This window comes from Peromyscus maniculatus, chromosome 8 (genome assembly GCF_049852395.1).
Source record: "Peromyscus maniculatus bairdii isolate BWxNUB_F1_BW_parent chromosome 8, HU_Pman_BW_mat_3.1, whole genome shotgun sequence".
NCBI classification, from domain to species: Eukaryota; Metazoa; Chordata; class Mammalia; order Rodentia; family Cricetidae; genus Peromyscus; species Peromyscus maniculatus.
This window is the reverse complement of record NC_134859.1, coordinates 88,685,446-88,695,247: the sequence shown is the minus strand read 5'-3', so window position 1 is coordinate 88,695,247 and position 9,802 is coordinate 88,685,446. Positions and strand designations below refer to the sequence as shown.

At 47.1% G+C, this 9,802-nt stretch overlaps 1 long non-coding RNA gene across 1 annotated transcript; it reads right to left on the bottom strand.

Annotated features, from left to right (window-relative positions):
* Positions 1 to 9,802, bottom strand: LOC143274440 (uncharacterized). The gene is made up of 2 exons (XR_013053085.1): positions 9,599 to 9,802; positions 1 to 3,173 (listed from the first exon to the last, which is right to left on the bottom strand). It is a non-coding gene; the product is annotated as an uncharacterized LOC143274440 (long non-coding RNA).

Genomic DNA, 9,802 nt, shown 5'->3' with positions numbered 1-9,802 from the left:
TCTATTAAAAATAAATTTATTAATATTTTTCATATGACGGAGGAATAAAAACTTACAGGATGGGGTGACTTGGCCAAGTTAGCCTCTTTCCTCAGGAGCTCCCCTCTCTTCCCACTGAGGGGCTGCTGCTCCCGGGAGTCTCTGTCAGCTCTTTGTAAGTAATACCAGAACTTTTAACCTTAGATGGACCAAATAAGCTTGTCCTTAGCTCTTCATTTTAGCTAGGAATGTTTGATCACCCCAGCCATTTCCCCTGCATCCTTATTGACAATCTCCTCCTCTCTCGAGGACTCCTTGCCTTGTAGATTCTGAGCTGCATTTTTTCTCATGTTGGCATGCAGAGGTCTGTACAAATCCCCAAGCCTCAGGGTTCTCCTGAGTCAGAAAACTCCTACCTAGAAAACAGAAGGGAAGCCGTGAATTCTGCTTCACCCTGTTCTCTCCCATCTTTTTCAGGTTTCAAAAGTATCGGAAGCAGCCTGGTTTTTCTACAGGAATGCTGTCTCTAGAGGAGGGGTTCTCAGCCTGTGGGTTGTGACCCCTTTGGGGTTCAGAAGACTTTCACTTTCACAGGGGTCACATATCAGATATCTTGCATATCAGATATTTATATTACGATTCATAACAGCAACATTACAGTTATGAAGTAATAACTAAAATAACTTTACGGCAGGGGGTCACTGCAGACGAGGAACTGTAGTCAGAGGCCACAGCATTAGGAAGGTTGAGAACCACGGCTTTAGTAGGTTCTGAAAGAAGATATAATTCTGACAAAGAATTCTCCAGGGAACTCATGTCTCCTAAAGATGAAAAGGCCCCTCCTGAAGGGAACTTCCGAGGCTTCTCACTGGAGAGGATGGAGTCCTCTTTGGAAACATCATTTCAAAGTGTGAATTTTTCTTTCTGAACTGTCAGCTCTGGATATATTTTGACATCGGCCTGAATTGTCCTTAAGTGAGACAGCAAATTATAAACAAAACTGTCGCTACTGCTACAGTCACAGATGAGTTTGTTGTTATAGCTGTGCCCTGGAACCTCTTTTGTGAGCTAAAAAGGTAAAAGGACACATTTTGTTTAGTAACTAAGAGATGTGAAGGATATAAGCTAATTATTCAAAACCCTTTCTTAAGCCTGGCAGGTTAGCTCATGTCTCCCAAACAATGGGGAGGTTGAGGCCTCACGTGTCAGAGCTGTTCTTACTTGTTTCCAGACCCTTCTGTTCACCTTGGGCTTCTGTGCTCTCATTGATGTAGTTCTCGGTTTTCCACTGCTCTGTATCCCAGTCAGTCCTGGACAACTTGAATTCCTGTTGCTCACTGAGAAGCTTCATCAGGAGGCACATCCTGGAGAAGAGCTTGGCACAGGACAGTTGCACGTGGGAGTCAGAGCGGTCCATATGATAACATGAGAAATAAGCCTCCTCACATCGTTGTTGGGTTGAGGGGCCGCAGCTGCTGGTTTAGATGAGATTCAAAGTGATCACCTGGTGACATCAGCAGTGGGTAAGCAAATTCTTTGAAATGGTCATGTGAGTCAGACCCCAAGATGAAGTCTCAATGTGGCTGGCTGATATGCTGAACAGTTGGAATTAAATTGAATGCAGGCACATTAGAATCCGTAGCAGAAAAATAAAATTAAAAAAAAAAAATGATCCATAGCAGGATTCTCAGGAGGTGCATTTTCTGATGCAGCTTCTTAAGGCACAGTGATGGTTGGTTTGAGGATGTTTTCTTCAGTATTATCTGTTACAATCTGATTTTCTTCAAGGTTTTTTTCTGTAGAAGGTTCTGAAGCAAGATATAGTTCTAAAAAAGGCTTTCCTGCATAACTCGGGTCTCCTAAAGATGAAAAGACCCTTCCCGCAGGGGAATTTACCAGGCTCCTCACTGCAGAGGATGCTGGCTTCTTTGCAATCAACTGGAAATGAGATTTTTTCTTCCTAAGGTTTCGATGTCTCTCTTCAGACTGTAAATTAGGATTAGACCCCTTCGTTCTTTTCACATTGGCATTTGCACTTTCTAAAACATAAATGGTGTAAGACAAGTCTTTTCGTCTGTCTATGAACTCAGGTAGAGACTTTGTAGTGGGAGCCTCGTCCACCAGGGACTGTTCTGGGGGAAAAGACACTGCCTCCCTGTGTTCCTTTGGGAGCAAGGGCTCTGAGTGGAAGGAATTTCCCCCTGACTTCCTGAGCTTCTGCCCCGGATGGAGCTGCTGCAGCTCTGTTGTGGGTGGGCTCCTGAGCTGCCCGTCTTTGGCGATGTTCTCCACAGGTGCGTGGTCACTCTGCTTGCTCCACAGGCTCTTGGCACTCACGTCCTTGAAATGCCTTTTCTGTATGCTTCCTGTCCCCTGGAGCACTCTGTTCATCCTGTGGAGCCTTTTCTCTGCCTTCTCAATCTCTGCAAGACTGCTTTCCTCTGCCTGGGCAGGTTCCCATCTCTTTTCAAATATCCGCCATTTAAATTTGGAACCCAAGCGGCTAGACTGCTGCATAAGCATGGCGGTTTTCTCTTTCTTTCTAACCTCATCGATTTCTGCATCTAACATTTGCTGGAAAAGTAGAGCTTAGTTTTGTAGCTCAAGGTATTAGATGTGGATTAGAGGAGGAGTCTGTCATTTTGCAAAGAGCCCAGGGTATTATCTACATCTTGTACATTAGGAAAAAAAGTAGTATAATGAATGGTGACGGCATTAACATTGCATCTTCCAGATTTCCCTCTGAGAAGTACGGCAGTATGTAATTTATGGCACTAATAACATCACTTTCGTTGTTAAAGTCATGAAGAAGAGCTAAGAACATCTTTTCCTTCCTTCCTTCCTTCCTTCCTTTCTTTCTTTCTTTCTTTCTTTCTTTCTTAGTGTTTTCTTTTTTTTAACATTTATTTATTTTTATGTGCATTGGTGTTTTGCCTGCACGTCTGTGTGAGGGTGCTAGATCCCCTGGAACTGGAATTACAGACAGTTGTGAGCTGCCATGTGGGTGCTGGGATTTGAACCTGGGATCTTCTGGAAGAGCAGCCAGTGCTCTTATCTTCTGAGTCATCTGTCCAGCCCCAATAATCTTTTTCTTGAATAGCTTTCTGACTCAGTAACGAGCTCAGTGCTGGTGTTCTTCCAGTCCTGCAACACCTTCATGGATGCTCCCGGGTTCCCCAAAGATGCTTCTTTAACTGTCAACAAAGAGAGGAATGATTTTGGTAAGAGAGGACTGGCCGCCCTTCCACCGTCCCCAGCCAAACGAATCAGGGGCCAGCAAATACTGGTGTGCCATGAGTGGGGAAAAGCAGACCTAGACTTAAACCTGTGAAATGGCAGGGACACAGAGTGTCATTGGCCAAATAGCTGCCTAGTCAGATCACTGCGGCGTGAACACAGGGAGGCTCCTGAGCATAGGCCATTGCCCCATCCTTCCAGGGCTGGAAGAAAATGTTCGCCCACATCTGCAGATCTGAGTGACTGAAAGAGACGCTCCTCACACCCACACCGTCTACCTCATGTAGAGTGCATAGAGCTCCCTCTGTCCTCTCCACGTGCACAGGGTGCAGGCAGTCTTCTGAGGGATCACAGGCAGACGGGCTAAAGAGGCCGCCTCTCACCCTCAGCAGGCCAAGCCCTTCTTCACCTCCATACAGTGTCTTCCTAGCTACTGGGGAGCTCTGACCCGACGTATCCAAGACCCCCCTAACAGAAAGCCCTTCACAGGCTGTGTGGTGGTGGTGCATGCCTTTAATCCCAACATCCTGGAGGCAGAAACAGGCAATCTCTGAGTTCCAGACCAGCCTGGTCTACAGAACGTGTTCCAGAACAGCCAGTGATACACAGAGAAACCCTGTCTCGAAAAAGCCAAAAAAAAAAAAAAAGAAAAAAAGAAGAAAGAAAGAAAAATAGCTCTTTACAGAAAAGCACACCATATCCTCCTTAAATATCAGCAGAGATCTGTGGTGTAGGTGAAGACATGTTTAATTTAGCTGGTTTATTCCCATGTGGAATTGATCAACAGAGCAGTAGCAGTTTCCAGGTGACCATTACTTGAAATCCTAAAATGCACAAGATCAGGGGCTGGAGAGATGTCCCAACAGTTACAAGCATTGCTGTTCTTGCAGAGGAAGGACCTGCATTTGGTTCCCAGCAGCCACACTGTGGCTCACAGCACATCTGTAACTCCAGTTCTAGGGGAGCCGATGCCCTCCTCTGACCTCTGCTAGCACAGGCGGATCATGGCTCACATATAGACGTGCAGGCAAAACACTCATACATGTAACATAAAGTAAATCCAAAACAAACTTTTATGAAGTGCGCAAGGTCAGAGCTCCTCTGCTCCCCCGTCATTCCGTATTCTTCCAGCTTCAACTGAGAACCCTGCTTTGCGCCTTTCCTGGAACTCGCTTTGGAGACCAGGCTGGCCTGGAACTCACAGAGATCCGCCTGCCTCTGCCTCCCTAGTGTTGGGATTAAAGGCGTGCGCCACCACCACCTGGCCGAGAATAAGATTTTTAAAAAGTTTTTTTTAAATATGTATGGGTGTTTTGTCTCCATGAATGTATATGTATCATGCGCATGCCTAGTACCCAAGGAGGCCAGAGAAGGGATCAGATCTGCTGGAACTGGAGTTACAGACCATTGTAGCCGTGCGTGCGTGCGTGCGTGCGAGCGTGCGTGCGTGCGTGCGTGCGTGATAGGAACCCAGCCTGGGTCCTCGGCTAAAGCAGCAAGTGCACTTAACCACTTCACTGTCTCTCCAGTCCCTCCTTACTTTCTAATAGTTACGTTTGTATCTTTTTTTTCTGCCAATTTGAAGTTCCTTGAAAGCATGGAGGCTTTAGAGTGACAAAATATTTGCACATGCTTATAAAATAGAGAGGCAGGGAGTTGTGGGAAAGTGACCATTTTGGAAGGAGTCAGTTTAGGCATGGCTGACTCCTTTTTTGCACATCTATAGTGTTACCATTTTGTAACCAGAATACTGGAGCTGGTGCCACCAGATATCACAAATGCCAATCAGTGGAGACAATTTTTTTTTTCTTTTTGAGACAAGACAGAGTCTATGTAGCCCTGGCTGGTCTGGAACTTGCTGGCCTCAAATTCTCAGAAATCTACCTGTTTCTGCCTCCTGAGTGCTGGTGTTAATTTAAAGGCTTGTGTCACCACAGCCAGCCAATAACTGAATTTTTAAATTGGCCTCTACTAATAAAGTCGTTGGGGCTGGAGAGATGGCTCAGTGGTTAAGAGCACTGGCTGCTCTTCCAGAGGTCCTGAGTTCAATTCCCAGCAAGCACATGGTGGATTTGATGTCCTCCTCTGGCATGCAGGCATACATGCAGACAGACTATTCATACCTAAAAAATACATAAATAAGTAAATACTTTTTAAAAAAGTCGTTATCTGAGAAACTAGTGGATGAATAGCCTGAAAAGAAAACACCTGCGTCTTCTCTCCAGCTGAAGCTTCGGAGGGAGGAGGGAACAAAGGCAGTCACTCCAGAGCGCAGTTTTACCTCTAGTCACATGGCCATGCACATTTTGACTCTCGTTATCACCCCTCGGACTCCTTCCTCATTCTCTGGATGCCTGGACTTAGGCACCTTCGAACAGTCTAGTTAGTACATGCTAGTATCAAGCCATACTCCTCTAGGCACCACCAGGGCTAGAGAGTTAACTCAGAACAAAGCGCCCCTCACCACTGCCACCCATAAACAGTACAGGGTCTCACTATACAGCATCCTGGCTGGCTTACTATGTAGACAAGGCTAGCCTGAAACTCAGAGATTCGCCTGCCTCTTTCTCCCCAGCGCTGCCTGTGAGCCGTTTAACAGAGTTCATGTGCTAAGTTACCAATACACACAGACAGATTCCTATCTATAATACGGAACACAAAGCATCCCATCCCCATCCCCTCATCACCTATAGGTTGGCACGTCTGAGCCTGTGCCCCTATGAGCCCATGAGTTCCAGAAGGTGGGAACCCTGTATCCCTCACTTCTGTGCCGCTAATCCTAGGGACAGCAGTTGGCACAGACTAACTTCTATTGTTGTTGTTGCTAGGCATTTTTTTTTAAAGAATGAGAATGCATATCATAACATGCAAGAATTAGTGTACAAAATATAAATAATCAAAGGCCTGCTGGTGGTGCACGCCTTTAATCCCAGCACTTGAGTCAGGGGCAGGGGGCGGCTAGTCTTGAGTTCGAAGCCAGACTGGTCTACAGATAGAGTTCCAGGACAGCCAGGGCTACATCTGAGATCATGTCTTAAAAACAACAACAAAAACCCACAAAGTGGTGGTGGTGGGGCCCTTAGGGCCTAGAAGGACTATTTTTAGTGCCCCCCATGAGGCTCATTGTATCTACTTCCACCCTCCTGCACTTAAAAGAGTCATCTATTTGTCTAACGTGTCAATAATTATCTCCATAAGGGTTAATGAAGTGTATGCTTCTGGACCTGTGTATAAAGGAGTAAAAGTGCCAGCCTGGTCTACAGAGCGAGTTTCAGGACAGCTAGGGCTGTTACACAGAGGAACCCTGTCTTGAAAAACCAAATCAAAACAACAAAAAAGGAGTAAAATTAAGCTTTCAGGACCTGTGAAATGGCTCAGAGAGTGCAGGCACTTGCCCCATAAGCCTGATGACCTGAGTTCAGTCCTAGAGTCTACCTGGTAGAAACAGGGAACCAACCCCTGCAAGTGTCCTCTGACATCCACATGTGCACCCTGGCATGTACACACATGTGCGCACACACACACATGCTTTTCACAGCAAAGAATACACTATTTTCTTCTCTAAACAGACAGAAATGCTATGTAGGACGCTAGGCATGGTGGTGCCCTTGTGAGGAAGAGGCAGGTGGGTCTCAGTGAGTTCAAGGATAGCCTGGTCTACATAGAGAGTTCCAGGATAGCCAAGGATTCAAACAACAGCAACAAAAGCCCAATAATAAAATGCTGTGTGTGTATTCCCTTCTTGGCAACAAGACTGTTGAAATTTGTATATTGAAGTATTAGGGACATGTCTCATCTGTGACAGTGTGTTCAGTGTTAAGAGCACTGGCTGCTTTTGCAGAGGACCTGAGTTCAGTTCCCAGCACTCATGACTGGTAGTAACTCACAACTGCATGTAACAGCAGTTCCGAGGTAGCAAATTCCCTCTGTGTATACTGCATTGAAGTGCACGCAATTCCCATACAAACACCATACACACCAGGAAGGTGGAGCATGCTTTTAACTCCAGCACTCAGGCAGCTGAAGCAAGTAGATCTCTAAGAGCCTGAGACTAACTCAGTCTGCATATCATATTCTAGGCCAGCTAGGGCTGCACGGTGGGAACTGTCTCCAAACAAACCGGGCTGGAGAGATACCAACAGTTAAGAGCACTGACTGTGCTTCCAGGGCACCTGGGCTTCAAGTCCAGCACACTTATGCCAGCTAGCGATTATCTGTAATTCTAGTTCCAGGCGACCCAGCACCCTCTTGTGGCCTCCACAGGTACTGCATGCACATGGGGCACAGACATGCATGCAGGCAAACACCCATATAAATACAAAAGCTAAGCTTTCAATGGGACCGTTGAGATAGCTTAGAAGATAAAAGGTGACTTCAGTCCCCAGAACACACATTTTCTAAAAGAGCTGATCTGTTTGAGTATTCTGGATCCTACCTATACGTAGAACCACTCAGTGCTAGTCTCTTGTGACTGGCCAGTTCTTTTCCCCTCAAGGTTTGTTCACATTATGGAATGTTTTCTTCTTAAAATTTTCCTTCTTTAAAAAAGCTGCATGGAGCCGGGCGGTGGTGGCACACACCTTTAATCCCAGCACTTGGGAGGCAGAGCCAGGCAGATCTCTGTGAGTTCAAGGCCAGCCTGGTCTACAGAGTGAGAGCCAGGACAGGCACCAAAACTACACAGAGAAACTCTGTCTCGAAAAAACAACAAACAAACAAACAAAAAACCCAAAAGAAAGAAAAAAGAAAAAAAAAAGGCTGAATGGAGCTGGGCGGTGGTGGCGCACGCCTTGAATCCCAGCACTCGGGAGGCAGAGGAAGGTGGATCTCTGTGAGTGCAAGGCCAGCCTGGTCTACAGACCAGGACAGCCAGGGCTACAAAGAGAAACCTTGTCTTGAAAAAACAAAACAAAACAAAAAAAAATAATTTCTAGCCTGGAGAGATGGCTCAGAGGGTAAGAGCACTGGCTGCTCTTCCAGAGGACCCAAGTTCAATTCTCAGCAACCACATGGTGGCTCACAACCATCTGTAATGAGATCTGATGCCCTCTTCTGGCCGGCAGAGATACATACAGGCAGAATACTGTATACATAATAAATAAATCTAAAAAAAATTAATAATCTCCATTTTACAGGGAATTGAGTCACAACTAAATAATTTCTCCAGGGCTGCTTAATCTCTTCTCTCCTCTCCCCCTCCCCCTGCCTCCCTCTTCCCCTCCCTTCCTCCGTGCGTGCGTGTGCGTGCGCGTGCGTGCGTGTGTGTGTGTGCGCGCGCGCGTGCGTGTGTTTAGGAACACCCTGCATGTTGGGAGGCCCCTCTGGTCAGAGGTTGCAGTCTACCATAGCTTAGCAGCGCCCCACCCCGCGAACCGCACAATACAAAAGACTCCCTCCCTCCTCCCAGCGGGCTTCCTGCTCTCTTCCCAGCCTTATCTGGAGGATGTCTCACAGCTCCCTGCCGACGCGCTTCCCCCGCTGCCCACGTGGTACTTAAGTAATAGCTCTAGCCATTTCCGTAGGGCCCTGCTGCCGCTAACCCAGCGTTATGACAGGAGAGTGCCACCTAATGTAAACTAGGGTTTGCCCCAGTACCCCAATCCTACATGTCCTCTACACTCTGGAATAAAGTTGAGCTGACTCGCTGAAGCTGTCTCTGTCGTCACTTCCGCCCTTTCACCCTCGCGGTGGCCAACAGACCTGGAGGAAACAGGGAACCCACCACACCTGCAAGTGATTGTTGCTTCTGCAGGCGCAAGGGAAGCTTGGCCCTGGCATGAACATACCAATGGCACCCACCTTATAAATATCCATAAAAACAACTTTGTTTTTGTTTTTCGAGACAGGGTTTCTCTGTGTAGTCCTGGCTGTCCTGGAAAACTCACTTCGTAAACCAAGGTGGCCTCAAACTCACAGAGATCCGCCTGCCTCTGCCTCCTGAGATTTAAAGGTGTGCACCACCATCGCCCGGGTCATAAAAACTTTTAAAAAGACTTACGTGTATGAGTGTGTGTGTGTGTGTGTGTGTGTGTGTGTGTGTGTGTGTGTGTGTGTATGCATGCATATATGTGCACAGTGCGCATGCTTGGAGTTCTGAAGTGGGTGGTAGATCCCCCGAAGTGGAGTTACTGATGGTTGAACCACCAGCTGGATTCTGGGAACTGGACCCGGGTTCTCTGAGATCAGTAAGGACTCTTAACCACTGAGCCATCTCTGCAGCCACCATAAAAACAGCTTTAAGAATCCACATCTCGGGCTGAGACGTTCTCTCTACCGGTAACAACTTCCTCCCTTCTTTTGGAGCTGTCCCTGGGGCACTCACAGCGGCAGCTTCTCCACCTGTTCTCCTCCAACCACTGCACGCCGCATGCCATTCACCCACCTCCTGCACCGCCCCTGTTTCTCAGGTGGATTCTTTTCAGTGGCAGTCCGATGTACAAGCACATCTAATTCGGTCTCGTTTGCACTATATCCGTTTCTGACACCGAGACGTTTGAGTGCCCAGGGCTTTGGACGTGGGGCTTGCTTGCTGGAGGCCAGTGGGTTGGCGGCGTTGCAGACTCTTCTTTCCATACGCCGCAATCCC